This window comes from Pan paniscus, chromosome 6, assembly GCF_029289425.2.
Source record: "Pan paniscus chromosome 6, NHGRI_mPanPan1-v2.0_pri, whole genome shotgun sequence".
NCBI classification, from domain to species: Eukaryota; Metazoa; Chordata; class Mammalia; order Primates; family Hominidae; genus Pan; species Pan paniscus.
Window position 1 is genome coordinate 35,364,928 of NC_073255.2, and position 26,292 is coordinate 35,391,219.

The following is a 26,292-nucleotide window of genomic DNA, read 5'->3' on the forward strand; positions in this document are numbered from 1 at the left end:
GCAAAAACTGAATAAATAGATGAACACCAAATTATGGAAATCTTCATCATGCAGGCCAGGTTGCCAAACATGCCCAGACCTGCTTAAGCTGAGAAGTAAAGGCTGATCAAGCTCACACGTAAAATCCTGGGTTATAAGAAAAATTCCAGCTGACTTGGAACACAGCCCCAACTCCTCCCACATGACCAGCAAAGAGCTGGTCCAGGAAAAATTCCACTTGTTTGGCCGGGCGTGGTGGCTCACGCCTGTAATCCCAGCACTTTGGGAGGCTGAGGCAGGTGGATCACGAGGTCAAGAGATCAAGACCATCCTGGCCAACATGGTGAAACCCCGTCTCTACTAAAAATACAAAAAATTAGCTGGGCATGGTGGCGGGCACCTGTAGTCCCAGCTACTTGGGAGGCTGAGGCAGGAGAATCACTGGAACCCGGGAGGCGGAGGTTGCAGTGCACCAAGATTGCGCCACTGCACTCCAGCCTGGCGACAGAGTGAGACTCTGTCTCAAAAAAAAAAAAAAAAAAAAAATTCCACTTGTTCAAAGATGAGTCATCAAAAAGGAAGACATGCAGGATCTCTGCAAATGTAGGAAAGGGATAGGAAAAACCAATGGCAGATGTGGAATACTCACCAGGAAGAGGCTGCCATGGAGCAGACACCGGTCATAACCAAGCAATTACCAGGCACTTAAAAACTTAATGAAATGGTCACCTTTAAGAAGGAAAAGGATAAAGTGAGCTCAGGGAAATGATGTTAAGATATCAGAAGGTGGAACATGAGCTCAGAAGAAAAGTGGAAAAAGAAAAGAAAGGCAACTAGGACTAGTCAGGGTTCTCCAAAAAAACAGAACTAATATGATCTCTATCTATCTGTTATTTTGTGTGTGCATATAAAATATATATAATATGTGTGTGTGTGTGTATATATATATATATATGTATATTCTAGAGGAAGAGAGAGAGTGAGATTTATTTTAAGGAATGGGCTGCCATGATTATGGAGGCTGGCAAGTCCAAAATCTGCAGGGTGGGGGCTGGCAGGCTGGAGACCCAGGAGAGCCACTGTTTCAGTTCAAGTGCAAAGTTCATGTGCTGGCAGAATTCCGTCTTGCCTGGAAGAGGTCAGTCTTTTGTTCTATTTAGGCCTCCAATTGATTGGCTGAGGGCCATCCACATTAGGTAGAGTCATCTGCTTTACTCAAAGTCCAATGATTTAAATGTTAATCTCATCCAAAAACACCCTCACAGAAACATCCAGAGTAATGTTTGACCAAATATCTTAGTCCCATGACCCAGCCAAGTTGACACATAAAATTTAACCATCTTACCTAACCAAACCAATGCAATGATGATTCAAATAAAATTTAACAACAAATTCCAAACTAGAGTGACCTGCTCCCCTTTGGATTGTCTCTTTGAAAGGGAGAGGCCATGAATGTCCTTCCATCAGGGATGAGGGTCTTTGCTCCCTACATTGCCTCCTGTAGTCACTGGCAATGATATCAGTGAATCTAAACTCCCATAAGTGGGTCATAATGAATACTAGACTGATATTAGATTTTATCCTAGCTATCTGAAATAAGAATGACTGGTCTCCCTCGCCCCCAGAACTTTTAGACAGTTGGCTGAGCCCGGGACCCTGGGGACATGGGTGAGATCAATATGGCAGACTTGCTGCACTGTATTGCTTGAAGTCCTGTCAATAGCAGCCTTAATTTTAAATGTGATAGGAATCCAATTAAACAGATTTGGTCCCTCTGTTGGTCAGACTAATCAGAGCAGCTGATGAGGTAGCATACTCATGGGAAAATGTGAATTTGGCCAAGGATCTGTCAGGCCTTGTGGTGGATTTTTGTGACAGGCAATTTGCCACAGGCTCTGATTGTCTCTGCATGCTCTTGCTGGGGATGACAAGAATGCAAGGTCCTGACTGTTCCTTGCTTGAGATATTTCTCAGGGTTGTGTTTGCAGTAGACAGCCTTGACAAAGCAATATCCCCCTGCCCCAGACAAAGGGCAGACTTGCTCACCACTTACTATTAAATTGTATGTTCCCAAGCTCAGTGTTCCTTAGCTGCAGTACAAACACACTGCGTGTACAGTAACCACCTGGGCCCCTCCACATCACCCCTGTGGGACTTGGGGACAAGGAAAACCAATGCTAACTAACACAAACCTCGTGCAACTTGTTCTGCCATGAGTAGTGTAGTCCTTTGTCTCTGATCCAGTCTCATGTCATCTGCCAGCATCCATGAAACCATAACAGGCTTACTAGCTTGTAAGATGGGCAAAATTCCCGACTTTCACAGATTCCAACACACATGACCCAAGTAGGGCCAATCAGGGATTCTTCCCAAAGATATTTCCTCAAGAGCACTTCCCCAGAGTTCTTTCCCACTGATAGATGGGTGATGGGAAAATGCCATCCATTTTATCTCTCTCTCCTTCTTCCCTTTATTAGTTTATATACCAGTTGTTGGAGGTTAGCTTTACAATTTGGTCTTTTGGTAACAGAATATTTAGAGGGACTGTGATCAAATTCGAGTAATGAATATAGCCAGAGATAGATAAAATTGTTGTTGGCACTGAGTATCTTCTCATTTGGGAGAAAGGGTAGGAATATTTTCCCTGGTAAGAAGAATAGCTGTGTTTTGTTCGTTGTCATATAGAAGTTCAGGTATGTGTAGGAGGGTGCATATGGAAACTGAGTAGCCTAAGGGGTGGGCTGTGACAGTTATCACTTTAGAGCCTCTGAATTCCAAATCCACTCTTCGTTATCCTCCTTTGTGATACTGGAGCTGAATCCTGTAAACACTTCTTTGCCTGCTAGCACAATATTAAGTGCTGTCAATGGAGAGGGCTCTGGAGAGACACTGCAGGAAGAAGAGGCTACCTTCCTTTCCTCTTGCTCCTGCTCTTGACTGGTGCATGGGGCACCCAGGGATGCTCATCCTGGTGATTTCCTAAGGAGTTCTGCTAGCACCTCAGTCAGCTCTCCAGCAAATTTAACAGCAACCCCACAGGCAGGTTTTCACCAAACGCTGCTGAAGCCCCAGATGGTGGCATAGTGTGTCTCATAAATTCTCCAGCAGTTGGCTCCCCTGAGTTTCAGTAACATACCACGGGTGAAGTCCTAGTGAGTGCCTGCACCTCAGAGGGCAGCTTTTCAGTGAGTGTTGTCAGCCCCCACCCCGCTGCCCCCACCGGTGCACGGGTTTCTTGCATGCCAGCCCGGCCTCAAGCACTACAACAAACTTCTCTGCCATCCTGCGGGCTCTAGCCACACCATCTCCAACGGCATCTGAGTCTCATTCCTGGGGAGACCTTTTTCCAAGTTGGTTCCTTCCTTGGGTTCTCTGCTTCAGCCCTAGAGCTAGTGCCTGCCCCTATATCCACGATTCCTGTTTTTTCTTTGTTTGTTTGTTGTTTTTGAGATGGAATCTCACTCTATTGCCCAGGCTGGGGTGCAGTGGCACGATCTCGGCTCACTCCAACCTCCACCTCTCAGGTTCAAGAGATTTTCCTGCCTCAGCCTCCAGAGTAGCTGGGATCACAGGCATGTGCCACCACACCCAGCTCATTTTTGTATTTTTAGTAGAGACAGGGTTAAACCCTGCTGGCCAGGCTGGCCTGTATTTTTTTGTGTGTGTGGTAAAACATACATAACATTTATCATTTTAACCATTTTTAAGTGTACAATTCAGTGACATTAGATACATTCACAATGCTTTGCAGCCATCACCACTATCTATTTCCAAAACTTTTCTATCAATCCAAGGTGAAACTCTATACCCATTGTAATAGTCTGTTCTCACACTGCTATAAAGATACTACCTGAGACTGGGTAATTTATGAAGAAAAGAGGTTTGATTGATTCACAGTTCTGTGTGCCTGGGGAGGCCTTGGGAAACACTCTCATGGTGGAAGGTGAAGGTAAGCAAGGCAGATCTCTTCACAAAGTGGCAGGAGAGAGAGAAAAAGAGAAACAGAAGGGAGCCACATACTTTTAAACCATCAAATCTCATGAGAACTCACTCACTATCACAAGAATAACCTCCATGATCCAATCATCTCCCACCAGGTCCCTCCCTTGACTTGGGATTACAATTTGAGATGAGATTTGGGTGGGGACCCAGAGCCAAACCGTATCACCCATTAAACAATAACTTCCCATTCTCCCCTTCCTCCAGCTCCTGAAAACCTCCATTCTACTTTCTGTCTTTATGGATTGACTATTCATGGTACATTGTATAAGTGGCACCATATAATATTTGCCCTTTTGAGTCTGGCTTATTTCATTTTGCATAATGTCTTCAAGGTTTATCCATGGGGTAGCATGTATCAGAATTTCATTCCATTTTATGGCAGAATAACATTTCATTTTGTTTATCCATTCACCTGTTTCTGTAACTTTTAGACTTCTTTTTATCCCTTAGTGGCTAACCCTCTATTATTAGTTCATGATTATTTATATTACACTTTCCCTGTTGACATTGTATAGCTCCTCTCTCCTGCCTGATACATCTGTCTTAGGAAACTGCCTTTCCATCCTTGTGACTGATGGGGCCAATCATGGAACCTCATTTCCCTCACCATATATTGTATTGGCCCATCACTCTGATAATAGTGCTGTGTCCCAGGGTAGGTACACAACCAACCAAAAGCAATCCCATGCCTTCCCCAGGATGGAGAGATGAGTACTGGGAAAAGGTTTTTCACTGGGATTGCCACACTGGGGTTCTTGAGGCCACATTCTTAGATACGTAGAGGGGCTCATCTTGTGGTAGGAGAAATTGAGGCCAACAGGCAAAGAGCAATGCAAATGAAAGTGAAAAATGGAGAGTTTTCTCATATACCTGGAGAAAGTGCAGCACGAGAAGAAGGTTAAAATTTAAGGAAGTGAGAGCACAAATAAGAGAGTGAGAAAGAGCAGCTGGATGTACAGAGGACACATCAGAGATAGCGGATCATGATACCATGAAAATCAGACTGTCAAGGGAGCATTTTCTAAAAGAAGGGATCAGTAAAAGTAGGCTGGAAAATGCCACTGGCTTGGGCACTAGGTTGTGGTTGACCTTGGTGACAGCAGAGGCAGCAGAGGCCCAGCATGGCCTGGCCTCGGTGCCTCTCCATGGCCATCTCCGGCACCCTGGAGATGCCATCCTCTGGCCATACTTGCCATTTCACGGAGCTGCCACAGCTCTCAAGCTTCTCCATTTTCCTTGACCCATCCCAGTTTGTCAGCTCAACCTTAGGTCTCCAGGTCAGTTTCTCCCAAAGAGGAGGAGATGCTCCCCAGCCCTTTGTGTGTCCCTTCCTTTGATGACGTGTGATTACACTGTTTACTGTGCACGTCTGCCTCCTCCTCCAGTCTATGAGCTCCTTAAAAACAAGGACTTAGCCTTTTGCATCTTTGTATTCCAAGCACTCAGCCCAGGGCCTGGCTCTGAAATGAGCTCAGTGCATATTAATGGATCAATGCCTGGAGGGACACACCCGCTGATCTGATCCTTTTTTAGAAAAACACGATCTGGTTGCCATGGCGCTGAAAGAGCGCTTTCTATACCTGCTGTTTTCAGGATGAGCAAATCACTTTCAGCTGACCACACTGTGGCATCTGGCCAGCAGGATCTGCAGAATCCAGCAGGATGGATGCCGAGCCAACCCTGAGATGGAAGAGACACCTTTCCTCCTTCCGAGCAGGTAAACTATTGAGTAACATCAAAGAATTTCATTTTTTCTACCCCTGGAAGATTTAAAGGGCTCCTCTTTCGTCAATATCCCCCTAGCTCTCCTGCCAGTTTTCTCTCACCTCCTGTACAGTTTTTCTGTCTCCTTATCTGCTGCTACTCTAAGATAGGGCTTTAGCCTATAGGCCAAATCTGGCCCACCACCTGTTTTTGCAAATAAAGTTTTATGGGAAGACAGCCATACCCATTTGTTTACATATTGTCTATGGCTGCTTATACTCTACAATGGTAGAGCTGTGGCAGAGATTGCATGCCTGCAAAACTGAACATATTTACTATCTGGCCCCTTGCAAAAAATAAAAAGTTTTCTGACGGTATACTAGAGAATGAGCTTCAGCTGATAAGAGATGATAAGGAAATAGTGCAACTCAAAAATGGGACAAGGGAAATAGAAAGAGAAAAACGGAATATGCCCCTAGATTGTTGTATGAGCGATGGATGGGAGATGAAGAATACTATAGTATTTATAAACCAGATAGTAAAAGCTTAAACACGAAAATAAGAGTAAGAGCCAAGGGAGGCTGAGGTGAGAGGATTGCTTGTGCGCTGGATCGCCTGACTGAGACCAGCCTGGGCAACACAGGGAGACACCATTTCTACAAAAAATACAAAAAAATTAGTTTGTTGTGGTGGCACATACCTGTAGTCCCAGCTACTCAGGTGGCTGAGGTGGGAGGACTTACTGAGCCCAGGAGGCCAAGGCTTTCATGAGCCAGGATCATGCCATTATACTCCAGCCTGGGCAAAGAGCAAGACCCTGTCTTAAAAAAAAAAAAATTAAAAGCATTTAAAAAAGTGTACATATAAAATAACCACTGGAATAAAATTACAAACCTTTATAAATACAATTTTTAAAGTAAAAAAATAACATTGCATGGGGAAACATAGCAGATACAGTACATGATCAATATAAAGTAATGTGGCAGAATGGAGACCCAATATATCAGTTGTATCAGTAAATATGAGAGGACTCATAAAAAGAAAACATTTTTAATTTGACTCATCCTCATCAGCCTTCTTGGCTAGAACTCCCCATTCTCTCTTGAACCCATCCAATCAGGCTCCAGTTCTCACCACCCCCACAGAAACAACTCTTGTCAAGATAACCAATGGCTTTCAAAGTTTCTATTGCTCTCTTCCCAGTCCTTATTTTTCCAAGTCTCGCAGCAGCAGTTGACAAAGGTGATCCTGCTCTCCCCATCAAAAACTGTTTCTTTACTAATTTCTAGGATAGCACCTCTCCTGGTACAGGGGAAGGAAGGAAGACTTCCTTCCCAGAGACTTCTCAGAGTTTTTTACTGGATCCTTCTCCTCTTCCTGATCTAATCGAAGGTTGGATTCTCCCAGGTCTCCTTCCATGGACCTCTTCTCTTTCCTCTCTTCACTTTTTCTCATAGTATCTTCCATCATTCCCTTGGCTTTCATGGACAGGGTGATGATCTCCAGATTTGTTTCCCAGACCCTGAGGTCTTCCCTGAGCTTTAGACTCACAGACCCAACTGTCTACTCAGCTTGGCATCAGCATCCATCCTGCTGGATTCTGCAGATCCTGCTGCCCAGATGCCACAGTGTGGTCTGTTTGGGTACAGACTAGACATCTCAAACCTAATGTATTCGAAGCTAAATTACTGATTTGTCGTTCCTGGTTTGTTTCCTCTACAGTCTTCCCCATCTCAGGAAGCAGCAGCACCATTCACCTCGTTGCTTGGTTGAACAGAGGGAGTCTTCCTTGACCCCTCTCTCTCAGATAATTTCTCAGTAAGTCCTGTTGGCTCTGGCCTGGCACAGTGGCTCAGGCCTGTAATTCCAATGCTTTGGAAGGCCAGGGCAGGCAGACGGCTTGAGCCCAGAAGTTCAAGACCAGCCTGGGTAACATGGTGAGACCCATATCTCCATAAATACAAAAATTAGCTGGGCTTGGTGGCGTGCACCTGTAGTCCCAGCTGCTTGGGAGGCTGAGAGGTGGGAGGATACCTTGATCCAGGAGGTCAAGGCTGCAGTGAGCCATGATTGCACCAGTGCACTACAGCCTGGGCAACAAGCGAGACCCAGTCTAAAAACAAAAAGTCCTGTTAGCTCTAACTTGATCACTCTTTAATCTGCCCCACCAAGATCTCTGAGGGCCGAACCACCCTCCTGTCTGGTCTGGGCTACTCCTGTAGCCTCCTAACTGGCTGCCCCTCACCTCTACTTCTGCCCCCTGCTTTTTTCCTCCACACTTCAGCCAACAGGATGATTCTAAAATGCGGGTCAGATCACACCACCCCTCCTCAAAACCCTCCAACTGCTTCCCATCCACACTTACAGGAAAATCTAAAGAACTCAATGTGACTTACACAGCCCTATATGTTCTGGCCCCTGCCTCTCTGTCCAGCCTCATTTCCTACTTTTCCCTCTCCTTCACCACATTCCAGAGGCCCTGGCTTCTTTCCTGTTTCCAGGACACGCCAAACACAGTCCTGCCTCAGGGCAGTTTGCTGTCTGCAAGAGCCTTGCCCAGGCCTCAGTAAGGTTCTATGCTCACTGCATTCAGCTCTCTGCTCTTCTGAGGGGTCCTCATGACAATCACATACAAAACAGCACCGCTTCACTCGCTGCACTCAAACATTGCTTCACGTTTCCATAGTGCTCATCACCACTTGCCAGTACATTGTATTAAACAGTTCTGAGTTTTTTTTTTTTTTTTGGGATGGAGTCTCACTCTGTTGCCCAGGCTGGAGTGCAGCGGTGCAATCTCGGCTCACTGCAACTTCCGCCTCCCGGGTTCAAGCAATTCTCCAGCCTCAGCCTCCCAAGTAGTTGGGACTATAGGCAACCGCCACCACGCCCAGCTAATTTTTTGTATTTTTAGTAGAGATGGGGTTTCACCATGTTAGCCGGGATGGTCTCAATCTCCTGACCTCATGATCTGCCTGCCTCAGCCTCCCAAAGTGCTGGGATTACAGGTGTGAGCCACCACACCCTGCCCAGGGTTGTTTTTGAGATGGGATCTGTCACTCAGATTGAAGTCCAGTGTCACAACCTCAGCTCACTGCAACCTCTGCCTCCCAGGCTCAAGAGATCCTCCCACCTCAGCCTCCCAAGTTGCTGAGACCACAGGCATGTGCCACCACACCCGGTTAATTTTTTATGTTTTTGTTAGAGATGGGATTGTTGCCCAGGCTGGTCTTGAACTCCTGAGCTCAGGTGATCCACCTGCCTTGACCTCCCAAAGTGCTGGGATTACAGGTGTGAGCCACCATGCCCAGCCTAAACACTTTTATTTGTCTTTCTCTCCTCTAAAATATAAACTCCCTAAAGTGATGACTTTGTCTTACTCACTACTCTATTTTCAATATGTGGCACAGTGCCTGAAAAACAGCATGCGCTCAATAAATAATTGTTGAATGAATGAATGAATGGAGACATAGTCCTATTTTGGCCTGTGATTCAGTGTTTCCAAATTCCTGACAGATTTTAATCTTTGGGAATTAGGAATGAGAAACCAAAATGTATAGGCAGTCCAGGGAATTTCTGAACTCCTAAATTAGGTACAGGTTGCCTCATATATGTTCATTTCTTTAAAAAATGAAACTATTTTGTCTGCTTTACAAAGAACTGTAGGCAGCCAGGAATCGTGGCTCACACCTGTAACCCCAGCACTGTGTGTGGGAGGCCGAGGCAGGCTGATCACCTGAGGTCAGGAGTTCAAGACCAGCCTGGCCAATATGATGAAACCACGTCTCTACCAAAAATACAAAAATTAGCTGGGCGTGGTAGCACGTGCCTGTAATCCCAGCTTCTAGGGAGGCCGAGGCAGGAGAACTGCTTGAACCTGGGAGGGGGAGGTTGCAGTGAGCCAAGATCACGCCACTGCACTCTAGCCTAGGCAACAGAGCAAGACTCCATCTCAAATAAACAAACAAACAACTGTAGGCTATAGTAAAGAGGCCAACAGTGGAAAATGCCAGTGAACATTATCAGATTGTATTAGAATAACAACATTGGGATCTTCTAGCAAGATTAACTACTACATGGAATTATGTGTCAAAGTTGCCAATTTAAGGACTTATTTTGCCTTCAAAACTTGTTATTTCTGGAACATCACTCATAGGATTTGTATAAAGTATAATGTGCATACAGACTTATTAGTATTTATTTGATTTGCCAGAAAACTCACTGTTAGAAGCAGTCATGCCAGGAACACACTCATAACGTGCAGCAGCTACAGGCCAGGCTGGCTGACGAGAGGCTGAAAGTGTCTCATCTGTGCCCTTCCGGGAGTGGTTCCCAGAAATGTCGGTCTTAGCCTCTGACCCAGTGTCAGCGTGCTGTTCTCTTGCTCCTCCCCGATGTCAGTGGATTCATTTTTACCAAAAATGTCTGATGTTTATTGTTAAGCTTGAATTCCCACACAATTTTAGCACTTCCCCCATTTTCTTGATGTCTCAAATGATTTTTCTTGGGACTCAGAGTTCAGAGAAACATGCATTTCCAGAAAAAAGCTGGGAAGGGACTCTTGCATAGGAACACTGTCTAAAAGCACTTTCACCTTGGTTTCTGGAAACAGGCACATTGCAAGCTACAGTGTAGGACCTGATGCCGCTTTGAAGGTGTGTCAGCTGGACACAGAAAACGAGGTTACGGAAACAACGGTCCCAGCACAGCTCACTCTCCACCACTCTGCGCTCTCTCTCCTTAGTCTTGTGGGGCTGGAGGCACAGTGGCTTAGAAGTGGGGTGACCGGGTTGTGATCAAAAGGCTCCTCCCTCTGTTCACCATCCATGGAAAATGTGCCTCATCTTGCACCACACACCAGTGGAAAAGGGAATTTTAGGAAAACTAGGACAAACAGAGTTGAATAGTTAGAGCAGAGCCTCTAGTATGGGAAGAACAGTGCTTAAAAATTACAGAAATTGCAAAGTATAAAATAAATAGAACACACTATATGAAATGTAAAACTCTAATGCATCGTTTTCTAAAGAACAGTATCAAAAAGTAAACAATATGACTTCCTTGTTAGAAAACAATTTGGAAAAATGGGTCTTTTTTGCATTTTTGATACAATTTGCTTCAGTAATGCCACTGATCGGAATTTATTCTAAGGACGTGATTCTAAATGCACAAAAGGAGATTTATACATATGGATGTCGATTCAACTCTCCCCTTTCTCCACCCAGAGCAACCAGGCATGAGCTCATCCTCAAAGCTGGGCACACAGGGCCACTGTCCCAGGATGCTGGGTGCTTGGCCCTGTAAAGGATGAGGAAAGGAACAGCTTTTCACTGCAAACAGTGGGGCCCGATAAGGCTGTTCTGGCCACTAGATGGTGGTTGTGTTTATCGAAGACTACTGGATGCCTGCCAAATATCTGTGTTAGTCCATTTTCACACTGCTATAAAGAAATATCCAAGACTGGGTCATTTATAAAAGAAAGAGGTTTCATTGACTCACAGTTCCGCATGGCTGGGGAGGCCTCCGGAAACTTACAATTATAAAGTCATGCTTTGGCAGAAGGAGAAAGAGAAGCAAGTACCTTCTTCACAAGGAAGCAGGAAAGAGAGAGGGTGCACAAAGGGGAAAGAGCCCCTTATAAAACCATCAGATCTCGTGAGAAACCCCTCACTATTATGAGAACAGCATGGGGCAAACTGCCCCCATGATCCAATCACCTCCCACCAAGCCCCTCCCTTGACACGTGGGGATTACAATTGAGATATTGAGTTTGGAACTCAGGAGGCGATGCTTCTGCCCTCTTGACTCTGGTTAGAATGTGCATCAGGTGAATCCTGTTTAGTCCTGGTTGCTGAACCACAGAGGGAGTTGAACATACTGGAGCTTATCCAGGCAATATGACAGTCAGGAAACTGCATCACTGAGGAAGTTCTGAGGGAGCTGGAACTAGACAGTTTAAAGCGACGGCCGGACAAGCAAGTGTCTCCTAGGAGCCAATGGCTAAGGGCAGAGGGAGCAGAGGGGTTCTGTATGGCCCTGGAGTGCAGAGCAAGTACAGGTGAACCGAAGTTACAGGGAGGCAGATGTTTGTCTAAGACAAAGAATCTTCTCGGGGTCAGAGCTGTCCGTGTGGACCGGAAGCCTGGGGAGGGAGTGAACAGCACAACCTGAGAGAAGTTTGAGAGGAGGCTGAGGAGTTCCTCTGCTCCCCCAGGAAGTGTGGAGCAGAAACCACATCTCAGATGCCCGCAGGAGCCAGGTGAGTCATCAGGAGGAGTGGTACAGCTACAGGCACACACATTAGAAATTAAAACCAACAGCAGCATCAATAAATACTGTGCAGTCCAAGCAAAACCTGCTGTGGAGGTGGGATTCAGTGACGCCCAACCTCTGCCGTGGAAAGTGGACGGGGGAGTGTATTGGTTTCTTGGGGCTACCGTAAGAAACAACCACAACTGGGGGGCCTAAACCACAGAAACTCACAGACTCACCGTTCTGGAGGCTGGAAGACCAAGATTAAAGTGTTGGCCGAGCCATGCTCCTGCTGAAGCCGCTGGGGGAGGCTCCGTGTAGTTTCTGGGAGCCCCAGGCATTTGTGGCATGTGGCAGCATCTCTCCGATCTCTGCCTCCATCTTCACACGGCGGTCTCTGCTCTGTGTGTGTCCAGATTTCCCTCTTCTTAACAAGGACGCTTGTCCTACTGGGTTCAGAGTCCACCCTACTCCAGCATGAGCTCATCTTCATTTAATTAAATGCATCTGCAATGACCTTTCCTGAATTAGGTCATACCCTGGGGTGACTTTATCTTTTTGGGGGACACAATTCAGTTCCTAACAGGGAGTCTGAAGTCCACCCTGCTGGACACTTGTCAGCCTGGAACAACACCTCGCTTTGGAGGGGCTTTTGGCTTATGCGTGGGTTTCTGCCTGTCTCATCTTCCTTGCTTGAGTAAGCTTCCTCCTTCCCACCAAACTGCAAGGTCCCAGCACCATTTAGTGGCTGACCCACCTTCTCTCTGCAGAAGAGGAATAGGGCATCTGGGATGCCGTAAGTAAGAGCTGAGAGGGGCTTGGAGGACCTCTTCTGCTTGGAACCCTCTGGCTCAGAGGCTGGCACTGAAGGCTTCTGGAGGCAGAACCTGTGCATAGCTCCCACACAGCCCTGGCTTTGCTCGGCTGTTGATTTGTGGGTAGCTGCTGCCCTCTGCTGGACAGAGTGAAACGTGCTCTCCTTCCATTTCCTAGGACTCTTGTCTCCCTATCCCAAGTTCTATTTCCTTCCTAGGACTCTTGTCTCCCTATCACAAGTTCACAAACTCACAGAGCAGAAAAGGGCCAGAAGGTCGGCAGGCCCAGCCCCATTATTCAGAGGCGGATACTGAGGCCAGAGAGGGGAAAGGCCTTGTTTAAGGTCACACGGATAGAGTAGGAGCTGGGACTAGAAATGGGTGGCCCTCCCTCAGCAGGGTCTGGAGGTGTGGGGTCCTGGAGGAGAAACAGAAGGCACCTTACTCCTAGTAGAGACACCAGAAGGCTGGTGGGCAGTGTAACCAGGACCACCAGGTCAGCCCACTCACGTAGGAAAATCCCCTATCAGGCTGTGTGAGTGATCCCAGCTTTGCCTAACTCCACAATCCTAAAAAGTCACCTATAAACAGAATCTTTGTCAGTCAGATTATTTTCCCCTCTACCACCTTCTCCTGTGTCCCAGATGCAGTTTTTGTGGCTGTTACCAATTTCATCATACAAGGCCCAGGGAGAGTATAGTAGGGTAAGCGCATTGCTCTAACAAATAGACCCAAAATGTATAATAACTCAAAGAAAAGGGAAGTTTACTTTTTGCTCGTTAATAGTTCAGTGAGCCTAGCAGAAAAGGGAGGGGAATGGCCGGGCGCCGTAGCTAAAGCCTGTAATCCCAGCACTTTGGGAGGCCGAGGCAGGTGGATCATGAAGTCAGGAAATCGAGACCATCCTGGCTAACACGGTGAAACCTCGTCTCTACTAAAAATACAAAAAATTAGCTGGACGTGGTGGCGGGCCCCTATAGTCCCAGCTACTCTGGAGGCTGAGGCAGGAGAATGGCGTGAACCCGGGAGGCGGGGCTTGCAGTGAGCGGAGATCGCGCCACTGCACTCCAGCCCCGGTGAAAAAAACAAGATTGTCTCCAGTGGCCCTTCCTCACTTGGGTACCACTGAGTCTCTGATAAATGACTTAGTTATCAGATTTGGTTTCTACATTTGGTGGATGTGGAGACAGAGCTGTGATCATCTTTGGTGCCCTATTAATTCCAGACTCTTTAAGTAGATAGCATATGAGAGCAGAGTTCACCTTTTCCACCCAGAGAATGTTACACCTCTCCAGGATGGTGCCGCAGGAACCTCCACTCTGTCTAAATACTGAGACATCCTCTGGCTGAGCCTGATCAGAATATGAAATTGAGGCAGGAAAAAAGTTTGGACCTGAAATTTTCTTTTTATCTTGAAATGGCAAGTGAATTTAGTCTTTGAGCTTTCATTTCCTACTGGGAATTTCATAATGGTACATTGTTTCTATTACACTGTAGGGCATCTTATTGTTGGCATTTTATTATTGGGGTATCTTAATTTGTCATTTAATCTCCCTTTGGAACATGGGATGAGCTCTATGAGACCATGTTGTTCCTGGTCCAAGCCAAGGGTCAGGCTGCTGATTCTCGCGGCCCAATAACAAGATGCAGTTGAACTGGGAAGGAAGGAAGTTTATTTTTGTAACCGGGTACAGGGAGAAGGCCTGGAATATATCACCAGACTAACTCAAAATTACAAAGTTTTCCAGGGCTTATATACCTTCTAAGCTATATGTCTACATGTAAGTGTGCATTCATCTAAAGACATAAGTGATTAACTTCTTCTAATCCATAACTAAGGTGTGAAGACCTTCTTCTGGAGCCTCAGTAAATGTATTGAATCTAGATGGGTCCAAGTGCTGGGGTGATTACCCTTATCACATCTCCTGCTAAATCACGGAGGTTTGAGGAGTTCATTTAGACCTCCAATAAAACTTGTGTCTTCAGACCCCCAGTAAAAACTTTTCTTTTTTTTTTTTTTTGAGATGGAGTCTCACTCTGTTGCCCAGGCTGAAGTGCAGTGGTGTGATCCCAGGTCACTGCAACCTCCGCTTTCCGGGTTCAAGCGATTCTCCTGCCCCAGCCTCCTGAGTAGTTGGGACTACAGGCTCCCGCCACCATGCTTGGCTCATTTTGGTACTTTTAGTAGAGACAGAGTTTCACCATGTTGGCCAGGAGGCTGGTCTCAAACTCCTGACCTCAGGTGATCTGCCTGCCTCAGCCTCCCAAAGTGCTGAGATTATAGGTGTGAGCCACCGTACCCAGCCAATAAAAACTTACTTAATCCTAAATGGGTCTGGTTAAGAATTCCTTCCTCCTCTTGTCATGGTTCAAGGCACAGGAAAGACTTAGGCAAAAACTTGCGGTGGGCTTTTGTTCTATTCCAGCCTTTGTATAAGGTTACTGGCTCTTTCAACTTTTAATATTTAACTTAACCACTCAGTCAGTGCTGAAACAGTTGTTACGGAGGCCTGCTTGTTCAGCTGCTACAGAGACCTAGGATGCCACAGTGTGGATGGGTAGAATTTGGGATGGGAAATAGACTAAGGAGGGAATTTTCAGCCAAGGGTACAGTGTCCTTGGAGAGAATTTGATGTATACATTTTAACTGTTCCAGCCTCAACTGATGCTTGGTTCATCTCCCAGGGCTCTGTTTTCCCCACAGTCCTCTCCAATGGGTGATCCTTCATCCCTGGGCTGCTCTAGACCACAACCTCTGTGTCTTGGGTAAAACCTTGCTCCACTGAAGTTCTTGGCACTTCCAGTCTAGTCAGTGCCCACCATCTGCCAACCTCCTACTGTCTGCCTTCATCAGTGAAGACTGTAACCATAGGCGCTCAGCTTCCTTCCCACTCAGAAGCCTCCCGTGACCCTGGATGACATCAACACATTCCCATGAAGGGCCGTACTAACACCCAAGCCTGCCCTACTGCTTCAATCTCTTGACCTACAATCATCCCCATCTCCACCCACATTAATGACAATTCTCATGGCAAATAATGACAATTTGTCATTATTCAGAAATGTACCATTTCTGAGATATAGGTTTATTATCCCTAATCTGAAAATTTGAAATTTGAAATGCTCTAAAATCCAAAACCTTTTGAGCACCATTGTGATGCTCAAAGGAAACAATCATTGGAGCATTTTGGATTTCAGGTTTTCAGATTAGGGGTGCTGAACCTGTATAATGCAAATATTCCAAAATCTGAAAACATCTGAAATCTGAAACACTTCTGGTCCCAAGCATTTTGGATAAGAAATATGCAACCAGTATTACCTTCAACATCCCACTCTCTCTAACTGTAAACTTCTATCCATCTAGCTCTCTAATTTACTTATTTCTTCACTTCTCCTTGTAAATGTTAAAGGAAAATAAATCATGGGACCTCAAAGTAAAAGTCACTAAGCCAAAGGGAAAAGTCAATCTGGAAACTGGAGGCAAACCTGCCTCTCATTATATTCCTAAACAAGATAGCTAGACAGAACTCAAAGTCATCCCTCTGCTCACGTGAGACAAATGCATAGCTGATTGCTTCCTTTGCCCTGTTGTTTCACTGAGCCAGGCTAAGGCTTAAGTGATTAGTCCTGTAAATTGTGTATTCAGTGAAAGGCTTATTAGAAACTCAAAAGAATGCAACTGTTTTTCTCTTATCTACCTATCACCTGGAAGCCCCCTCCCTGTTTCCAGTCGTCCCACCTTTTTGGACCACCTGATATATGTCTTAACATATATTGATTGATATCTCATGTCTCCCTAAAATGTGTAAAACCAAGCTGTGCCCCAACCACCTTGCACACATGTCAACAGAACCTCCTGAGGCTATGTCACGGATGTGTCCTTAACCTTGGCAAAATAAACTTTCTAAATTGACTGAGACCCATCTCAGATATTTTGTGTTCACAACTGGTAATCACAGAGGGATTCTGAGTGAAGATGCCCCGACCTTTGACAAATCTCCTATCAGTGTGTGGTAGCAGCCTGAGCTGTCTTTATGGCTGAAACCAATAGGACAATTGGCTGAGGCCTGGGAGCCACCCCACCCCCAGAGAATCCCTGATCTCCCCAAATTTGTTGAGATCTGAAGTTTATTTTGCTGTGCAACTCCTTTTTGGAGTTTTACTTGCTTCCAACAGGGAAGGCAAATTTTCCTGCTTCCATGATGATGGAAGGCAGGTAACTCCTTTCTGGAGTTTGAGCTCGTTTCCAACAGGGAAGATGAGTTTCAGTTTTTTCCTGCTTCTAGGATGAGAGAGAGCAGACTTCAGCCTGAGACTCATTACTAGGTAAGTAGCTGAATTGGAGTTTTGTCTTGGCTAGAGTTAAGACTAACAGCCAGCTGGTCTTAATTTCTCCTTACTATTAGAGCACTCAGTGACCACATAAATTGTGTGATTGTTTGTTTGTTTCACTTAACTGTTTTTGTTGTTGTTGCTGTTGTTGTTTGTTTCTGTTTCTTGTTGTTTTCATCTTTTTCCCATTGGGTTTGACCAACTCTATCCAACTTGATCAAATCCGAAGGAAAATTCCAAATTATGGAGAACAAGATCTCTGAATTGGCTAAATTCCTGCAACTGAAAAAGAAAAAAGAAAAAAGCAGGTAGCAAAAGGAAAAAAAAATTTTTTTTGATTTTGACTACCTTAGGGGCTTTATTTACATAACAAGGCCATCTTTTGCTAACCAGGCCAAACTGAAAGAGCAATGGTTGTCCCCCCAGCACTGCAGTTTGGAAACTAAGATTCTGTCCTTATTTTCATTATGACTGCCTAAGTTTGGTTCCTAAATCAAGCCCTTTCTGGTTTGGTATTTGCATTACTTTTGAAATATCAGCAGTTTGTACTAGCTAAAATACAGTAATGAGATTTGAAGGTATTTTTTTTAAGGAGCTTAGTGGCTAAAAGCTTAAATAAAAGCTAACATCCAAGGGGTGTGTGTGTGTCTGTCTGTGTAGTTAAGGCCTTCTTTATTTCTCTCCTTCAACTTTTTGAGCAAAAGTTTTTTTCTTCTCCGTCAACCAAATTCTGTTTTCTTCATTTTACTTCTGCTGCCTCTTCTTTCTCTTGCCACCCTGTGCTGCATGAGGAATCTAAAATAGTTTCTAACACCCTGGGATTCCTTAAAGAAAACAGAGAAGGCACTAGACTCCCTTTTGGGGAGCAACCTCTGTTTCTCCTTATGGAACTCAAAGAGTGTAAAACAGAAAATTTCGTCTCAGATCTTACACTGCTTCCTTTTGTATAGTGTTACCTGGTTTCTTTCTTTCTTCTTTTTTTTTTTTTTAACTAAAATAATTATTTTAGTCAGAGTAACAACAGAGGTTACTGTTGGGTGATTAAAGTTAGGAAGAGAGTAGTTCAGACACTTAGAGAAACGTTTTTGTTAAAAAAAAAAAAAAAAAAGGAGAGTGCACTCATAAAACCATCACATGGTCTTAGCCTCATAATAATTCTCTTTTTGGAGACCCGGGATTCAGTGTGGGCTCTGCCCAGAGCTCAGAGATCCAGTTAAAAGGCAGACTAAATTTAGAACTACTTATATAAATAAAGTCAGTCTTCTAATATAATCCTATGATAGACTTCTATAATTTTATGTTTGATTTGGCATTCGTTTTTAATCTCCTCCTACTAGTGAGAGGTGAAACCAGCTGGACTTCCTGGGTCGAGTGGGGACTTGGGGAATTTTCTGTCTAGCTAGAGGATTATAAAAACACCAATCAGTGCTCTGTGTCTAGCTAAAGGATTGTAAATATACCAATCAGCACTCTGTAAAAACGCACCAATCAGCGCTCTGTGTCTAGCTAAAGGATTGTAAATATACCAATCAGCACTCTGTAAAAACGCACCAATCAGCGCTCTGTGTCTAGCTAAAGGATTGTAAATGCACCAAGCAGCACTCTATAACAATGCACCAATCAGTGCTCTGTGTCTAGCTAAAGGATTATAAATGCACCAATCAGCACTCTGTGTCTAGCTAAAGGATTGTAAATGCACCAATCAGCACTCTGTAAAAACACACCAATCAGTGCTTTGTCTAGCTAAAGGATTGTAAATGCACCAATCAGCACTCTGTAAAATGGACCAATCAGCACTCTGTAAAACAGACCAATCAGTGCCCTGTAAAATGGACCAATCAGCAGGATGTGGGTGGGGACAAATAAGGGAATAAAAGCTGGCCACCCAGCCAGCAGCAGCAATCCGCTTGGATCCCCTTCCATGCTGTGGAAGCTTTGTTCTTTCGTTCTTCATAATAAATCTTGCTGCTTCTCACTCTTTGAGTCCACAGTACCTTTAAGAGCTGTAATAATCACCGTGAGGGTCTGCAGCTTCATTCCTGAAGTCAGCAAGACCACGAACCCACGAGGAGGAACAAACAACTCTGGATGTGCCATCTTTAAGAGCTGTAACAGTCACCGCGAGGTCCGCAGCTTCATTCGTGAAGTTGGTGAGACCAAGAACCCACCAGAAAGAATAAATTCTGGAAACATCTTGGTGACCATGAAGGGACTATCACCAAGCAATGAGTACCATCAGACCCCTTTCGCTTGCTATTCTGTCCTATTTTTTCCTTAGAATTCAGGGGCTAAATACAGGGCACCTGTCGGCCAGTTAAAAGTGACTAGCGTGGCCACCGGACTAAAGACATGGATGTCAGGCGTGCTGGGAAAGTGTTCTTTAACAACCCTTGACTCTTCAGAGTTGGGAGCATTGGTTTGCCTGGAACCAGCTTCCACTTTTCCTGTACTTCTGGGCCGAGCCGAGGGTTGGCAGAGAGGAAAGCCATTCAGCTCCAGGGTCCCGACAAAAAGTTGGTTGACCCTGTAGCCATGAGCGGAACTCTCAAAGTCACATAGCCCAAGCGAGACTCGCCCATCTGTCCTATCTATCCTGACCCTTGCCTCCTGGGTCCTAATGCCTGCCAGACAAACTTCCTCCTGCCTCTCTTCTCTGAGGCTAGTCTTGCTTCTAAAAACCACTCCCTGTCTCTGGTGCATTCCTAGTTTATCTTATAAGAATGATTTATAGTATAAACCTCAGGACTCTGTTCCCTTCTTTGGGCACCTGGGCTCACCAATGAGAAAGACATAATTTTTGCTCAAAGCCCCACTGTGGGGGACTATCTGGAATTTTAGGATCTCTCCTCAGACTAGCAGGCCTAATAAAAGCTACTCCTGAAGCTAGGATATGGGGAGCCTCAGAAATGATACCGTTCCTATTCATATGATGAGAAGTGAGGACAAAAGGCGTCACTCTTCCAACCCTGGAGATCCCTTCCTTCCCTCAGGGTATGGTCCTCCACTTCTTTTTTGGGGCATAACATCTTTATAGGACAGTGGTATGTCCCAATACTAACAGGAAAATGCTTAGGATTCTAACAGGTTTTCGAGAATGCGTCAGTAAGGGCCACTAAATCCAATTTCTCTCGGTCCTCTTTGTGGTCTAGGAGGACAGGCAAGGGTGCAGGTTTTCGAGAATGCGTCGGTAAGGGCCACTAAATCTGACCTTCCTTGGTCCTCCTTGTGGTCTAGGAGGAAAACTAGTGTTTCTGCTGCTGTGTCGGTGAGCGCAACTATTCCAATCAGCAGGGTCCAGGGACTGTTGTGGGTTCTTAGGCAAGGAGGGAAAACAAACAAACCAAAACCACAGGTGGTTTTTTCTTTCACATGGGAAACACTCAGGCATCAACAGGCTCACCCTTGAAATGCATCCTAAGCCATTGGGACCAATTTGGGCCACAAACCCTGAAAAAGAAGTGGCTCATTTTTTTCTGTATTATGGCCTGGCCCCAATATTTTCTCTCTCTGATGGGGAAAAATGGCCACCTGAGGGAAGTGTAAATTACAATACTATCCTGCAGCTTGACCTTTTCTATAAAAAGGAGGGCAAATGGAGTGAAATACCTATGTCCAAGCTTTCTTTTCATTGAAGGAGAATCCACAACTATGCAAAACTTGCAATTTACATCCCACAGGAGGACCTTTCAGCTTATTCCCATATCCTAGCATCCCTATGGCTCCCCTTCCTATTAATGATAAGCCTCCTCTAATCTTTCCCACCCAGAAGGAAACAAGCAAAGAAATCTCCAAAGGATCACAAAAACCCCCGGGCTATTGGTTATGTCCCCTTCAAGCTGTAGGGGGAGGGGAATTTGGCCCAACCTGGGTACATGTCCCCTTCTCCCCTCTGATTTAAAGCAGGTCAAGGCAGACCTGTGAAAGTTTTCAGATGATCCTGATAGGTACATAGATGTCCTACAGGGTCTAGGGCAAACCTTCGATCTCACTTGGAGAGATGTCATGCTATTGTTAGATCAAACCCTGGCCTTTAATGAAAAAAATGCAGCTTTAGCTGCAGCCTGAGAGTTTGGAGATACCTGGTATCTTAGTCAAGTAAATGATAGAATGACAGCCAAAGAAAGGGACAAATTTCCTACTGGTCAGCAAGCCATCCCGTGTGGATCCCCACTGGGATCTTGACTCAGATCATGGGGACTGGAGTCGCAAACATCTGTTGACTGGTGTTCTAGAAAGACTAAGGAGAATTAGGAAAAAGCCCATGAATTATTCAATGATGTCCACCATAACTCAGGAAAAGGAAGAAAATCCTCCTGTCTTCCTCAAGTGGTTATGGGAGGCCTTAAGAAAATATACTCCCCTGTCACCCAACTCACTTGAGGGTCAATTGATACTAAAAGATAAGTTTATTACCCAATCAGCCACAGATATCAGGAGAAAGCTCCAAAAGTGAGCCCTGGGCCCTGAACAAAATCTGGAGGCATTATTAAACCTGGCAACCTCAGTGTTCTATAATAGGGACCAACAGGAATAAGCCGAAAAGGAAAAGTGAGATCAGAGAAAGGCCACAGGCTTAGTCATGGCCCTCAGACAAACAAACCTTGGTGGTTCAGAGATGACAGAAAATGGAGCAGGCTAATCACCCAGTAGGGCTTGTTACTAGTTTGGTTTGCAAGGACACCTTAAAAAAGATTGTCCAACGAGAAACAAGCTGCCCCCTTGCCCATGTCCACTATGCCAAGGCAATCACTGGAAGGCACACTGTCCCAGAGGACAAAGGTTCTCTGGGTGAGAAGCCCCCAACCAGATGATCCAACAACAGGACTGAGGGTGCCCAGGGCAAGTGCCAGCTCATGTCATCACCCTCACTGAGCCCCGGGTATGTTTAACCATTGAGGGCCAGGAAATTGACTTCCTCCTGGACACTGATGTGGCTTTCTCAGTGTTAATCTCCTGTCCTGGACAGCTGTCCTCAAGGTCCGTTACCATCCGAAGAATCCTGGCACAGCCTGTAACCAAGTATTTCTCCCACCTCCTCAGCTGTAATTGGGAGACTTTACTCTTTTCACATGCCTTTCTTGTTATGCCTGAAAGTCCCACAACCTTATTAGGGAAGAACATATTAGCCAAAGCTGGAGCTATTATCTACAAGAATATGCGGAACAAGGTACCCATTTGTTGTCCCCTGCTTGAGGAGGGAATCAACCCTGAAGTCTGGGCATTGGAAAGACAATTCAGAAGGGCACAGTATGCCCACCCAGTCCAAATCAGGCTAAAAGACCCCACCACTTTTCCTTATCAAAGGAAATATCCCTTAAGGTCTGAAGCTCATAAAGGATTACAGGATATTGTTAGACATTTAAAACCTCAAGGCTTAGTAAGAAAATGCAGCAGTCCCTGCAACACTCCAGTTCTAGGAGTCTTCCTAATTCCCAACATTAACACTGCCCCAGGAAATCAGACCCTATCAGTGTCCCTCAAAGCTCAAGTGTGTCAGCACAGAGCCATACAACTAATACCCCTACTTATAGGGTTAGGAATGGCTACTGCTACAGGAACTGGAATAGCCAGTTTATCTACTTCATTATCCTACTACCACACACTCTCAAAGGATTTCTCAGTTTACAAGAAAAAACAGAATCTATCCTTACTCTGCAATCCCAAATAGACTCTTTGGCAGCAGTGACTCTCCCAAACCACCAAGGCCTAGACCTCCTCATTGCTGAGAAAGGAGGACTCTGCACCTTCTTAGGGGAAGAGCATTGTTTTTACACTAGCCCGTCAGGGATAGTATGAGATGCAGCCGGCATTTACAGGAAAAAGCTTCTGAAATCAGACAGCGCCTTTCAAACTCTTATACCAACCTCTGGAGTTGGGCAACATGGTTTCTCCCATTTGTAGGTCCTGTGACAGCCATCTTGGTGTTACTTCCCTTCAGGCCCTGTGTTTTTAACCTCTTTGTCAAATTTGTTTCCTCCAGGATTGATGCCATCAAGCTACAGATTGTCTTACAAATGGAACCCCAAATGAGCTCAACTAACAACTTCTACAGAGGACCCCTGGCTCGACCCACTGGCCCTTTGGCTGGCCTACAGAGTTCCTCTCTGGAGGACACTACAACTATAAGGCCCCTTCTTCGCCCCTATCCAGCAGGAAGTAGCTAGAGCGGTCATCGCCCAATTCCCAACAGCAGTTGGGGTGTCCTGTTTAGAGGGGGAATTGAGAGGTGAAGCCAGCTGGACTTCCCGGGTCGAGTGGGGACTTGGAGAACTTTTCTGTCTAGCTAGAGGATTGTAAACACACCAATCAGTGCTCTGTGTCTAGCTAAAGGATTGTAAGTACACCAATCAGCACCCTGTAAAAACACACCAATCAGCACTCTGTGTCTAGCTAAAGGATTGTAAATGCACCAATCAGCACCCTATAAAAACATACCAATCAGCGCGCTGTGTCTAGCTAAAGGATTGTAAATGCACCAATCAGCACTCTGTGGCTAAAGGATTGTAAATGCACCAATCAGCACTCTGTAAAAACGCACCAATCAGCACTCTGTGTCTAGCTAAAGGAATGTAAATGCACCAATCAGCACTCTGTAAAAACGCACCAATCAGCACTCTGTGTCTAGCTAAAGGATTGTAAATGTACCAATCAGCACTCTGTAAAATGCACCAATCAGCACTCTGTGAAATGGACCAATCAGTGCTCTGTAAAATGGACCAATCACCAGGACGTGGGTGGGGACGAATAAGGGAATAAAAGCTGGCCACCACAGCCAGCAGCATCAACCCACTCAGGTCCCCTTCCATGCTGTGGAAGCTTTGTTCTTTCGCTCTTCATAATAAATCTTGCTGCTGCTCACTCTTTCAGTCCACACTACCTTTAAGAGCTGTAACACTCACCATGAGGGTCTGCAGCTTCATTCCTAAAGTCAGTGAGACCACAAACCCACCAGAAGGAACAAACAACCCTGGACACACCACCTTTAAGAGCTGTAACACTCACTGCAAGGTCCGAGGCTTCTTTCTTGAAGTCAGAGAGACCAAGAACCCACCAGAAGGAATAAATTCTGGAAACACTAGCACCAGACTCTTTCTCTCTGTACCCTGAGATGTAAATTTCACTATCTGATTTTTTCATCTAAGAGTTCCTTTAATATGCAAATTTAGGGTTATCTTAGCTGACAACTGCCTAGGGTAATAAGATCAAGAAATTAGAAGTCTAGAACAGGAGGAAAAAAAGAGGTCTTGTGAAATGATAAGCTCTACTTCTATCTGCATGTATAATACGTCTATGTATTTATGTGTCATGTATATGATGTTTCACTATTAGAAACATGTAAAAGTGCTCTAATTAATTGGCTTAAAGAAAAAAAGGGCTTTAAATCAAATACTTTATCAGAGAAAATAGAGATTTTAAGCCAAATGTCTTTTCAAGTTCACATGAACTTATTTATGAGTGCTTTTTTATTTATAAGCTGATTTGGTTGACACAACATATAACAATAAGTGTACATACAAATAAACACATCTAGACATGTATACACACACACAAATGAAGATCAAATAGCTTTTACCTTGGAACTCTAGCCATGAGATATCAATACAAGCTCACAGGTTTTACATGGTTACACTTTGTTTGCTCCAGTAGGTAATCCAGTGAAGGCCGTGAACCAAAAATTTTTAAAGCAGTTTCGGTGGCAGTTTGATTTTTAAAGGCCAAACCTCCTCAGACTCTGAAGACACGAGCCAAATAGCACCAAAGGAGAGCACCATATGCTGACCAGGCCTGACCCTTCTTAGGACAGCAGCACCAAGGCCTGGATACATGCAACATCATCCCGCTTTCCCATTCAACAGCAAACTCCAGATTCCAAACAATACCGGGGCCAAGTATTGTTGCAAAAGAATATCAAATGTTTCCTCCTTAGATTATCAGGGTCAAATTCATTTCAATGGTTGAGGATGCAGCCAAGTGGGAAGTCAGGTTGAATAAATGGAGTGTTTCCTGTAGTGGTCTGCAAGAGAGAGAAAATTCTAAGGAGGCCTTAGACTAGACCTGAGAACCTCTGCCTAGGGCATCCCCTTTGGAGAGGTTGAGGTCTGCAGTTGGATCCCCTAGGCATCCCCCTTTGAGGTCCAGTCTAAAAGTGTCAGACATCTCTGACCTTAGATGGGCACCAGTGTTGCTTTGCATGTTTTCCCTCCAGAGGCAATGGCCTAATATGAGCTTTTCTCTTGTCCCTGGATGAAGGTCTCAGCTTCTAGCTTCCTACCAATTTAGATAGGCCATATCTTCCTGCATTCCTTGCAAGACTAAGGAGGTTCCCGAACACTGCAGAGTTAACGGTACCAAGGCTAGTGGGATATTCCCCATGAAGAAATGGTGCAGAGGTTATATAAAAGATTGGGTTTATACTGGGTATATAAAAGATATATAGAATTTCTATGGGGTTCAGGGCAAGCAAATTGATGCCAAAGCAATGACCACCAAGCTCCCTTAAGTGGAGGTCCAAGATATAGAATGTGTTCTAAAGCTTGTGGGTCCCAAAGGTCCTCAGCCAGTCAATAGATTGAGTAGGAGAAGGGAGGTCAAAACATCTAAGAGATATTATCTTTTGTCCTTACAGGCTAACTTTATGGGAGAATTTAGCTTAAGAAAGAGGGTTTAAGTCACCTGAAATGTGTGTGAGTTCACCCTGGACAAGCTTCTGCTGCCAATTGCATCACAGGTAGGGATCAGGGACTATAACTCAAAAAGATACAAAAGAGTCCTTCCACCTTCTGGGCAGGGGAGCTATCCCAGGTTCACTCCTTGGCCTTCAGGTAACAGTAGAGAGTGGTCCCGGCCAGTTTCCCTCAATTACCAAGAAGCTACTAGGAAACGGCCACTGAAAGACTGAAAAAAGGAAAAGGACTCAGGTCCCTCACCTGAACTGGGCAGTGGTGGTCAGGCACTTTCACACAGAAACCTTTCAGTTTCACCGGAGAGTGGCCCTGTTAGAAACCTGTGTTTGCCTCTGTGCTTAGGCACTGTCCACCGAGGGTTCCAAGCTGGAAAGGGAAAAAGAGAGAGAAAAGAGTTCCCCTGTAAGGAGCAGAGAGGAAAAGGGAAAGCAAGAGAAGAAAAATAAATCCCAAACTTTGGGCTTACCTCCTGGCTGGCTCGCCAATATATGTTACTGGTGGAGGGTCTTGACTATGAATCATCCAGGTTC

General features: G+C 45.1%; 1 long non-coding RNA gene across 1 annotated transcript; it reads left to right on the plus strand.

Annotated features, from left to right (window-relative positions):
• Positions 1-5,588: 5,588 nt before the first annotated feature.
• Positions 5,589-24,685, plus strand: LOC117980910 (uncharacterized). Its single transcript, XR_004672408.3, has 3 exons — positions 5,589-5,698; positions 17,033-17,072; positions 23,059-24,685. It is a non-coding gene; the product is annotated as an uncharacterized LOC117980910 (long non-coding RNA).
• Positions 24,686-26,292: the final 1,607 nt, after the last annotated feature.